Source organism: Camelina sativa, chromosome 5 (genome assembly GCF_030686135.1).
Source record: "Camelina sativa cultivar CO46 ecotype springtype chromosome 5, ASM3068613v1".
NCBI lineage: Eukaryota > Viridiplantae > Streptophyta > Magnoliopsida > Brassicales > Brassicaceae > Camelina > Camelina sativa.
In genome coordinates, this window is record NC_141884.1 from 26,359,777 (window position 1) to 26,360,902 (window position 1,126).

A 1,126-nucleotide genomic window follows, 5' to 3' on the forward strand; every position below is an offset into this window, starting at 1 on the left:
GCCCTGACTCCAATACCAGTTTGCATACCGCTGACCTTATCTCTACACATGGTGAGTTCCGACAATGGGATACAGACAAGATTACAAACACGTAGCAGCAGTGGACCAAGATCATTTATACAAGACATATCTCCCACAATCAAATCTCCAAGACAGAATCATCTAGCATTATAACAAAAATGGTGACTACTCTGTCCGTTCAGGGTACTGGCTAACAATGCACAATCCGGACCAACCGAATAATCTTCCACCAATACCTCATGGATCACCTGAACTGAAAAGTAAAATATGGAAGTTAAACATTTTGCCAAAAAATAAAACATTTCCTCTGGCGCATCCTATCAAAATCTTTACCTACACTTACACGCCTTGGCTCACGTGGTATGAATCTTGATCCCATATGTCCTAGATGCTTCCAGGGAGATGAAACTATAGAGCATACTCTTTTTCTTTGTCCATATGCTGAATTGATTTGGCAAATATCTAACATCCCAGTTTCCCTATTATACACAAACTATTCGAATGCAGAAGAGTTCATTGCAGCTATTTTCAATCACTATGATTCTAACAGAAGTTCAACTAACATGTCTCTGCTCCCATTCTGGTTATTATGGCATATTTGGAAAAGTCGAAATTTATTTATCTTTGAAGGAAAACAGGATAACCCAAAAAATATTCTTCTTCGTGCCCAATCAAATGTACGAAAATGGACTTATGCTCAAAATAACAATTACCACAGAACAAATCATGACAATATGCAGAGAAGAACATGGACCACGCCTACAGAGCCTTTCATGAAATGCAACTACGATGCGGCTTTTGACCATAACACAAACCAATCTAAATGTGGCTGGATTCTAAGAGATCACAATGGAGGTTCTCAAGGATGGGGAGCTTCAGTTCTAGGCTATGCAGCGTCACCTTTACAAGCAGAAGCAAAAGGTTTATTAGCAGCTATACAGCAAAGTTGGATCAGGGGATTAACTACTGTGAAATACTTACTAAAGCTATGAATGATCAGATTTATGATGTTTCGATTGATAGCATAGTTCATGATATAAAGTCATGGTCCTTCAAATTCAGGGATGTAAAATTTGTTTATGCTCCAAGGGAGTGCAATAACTCT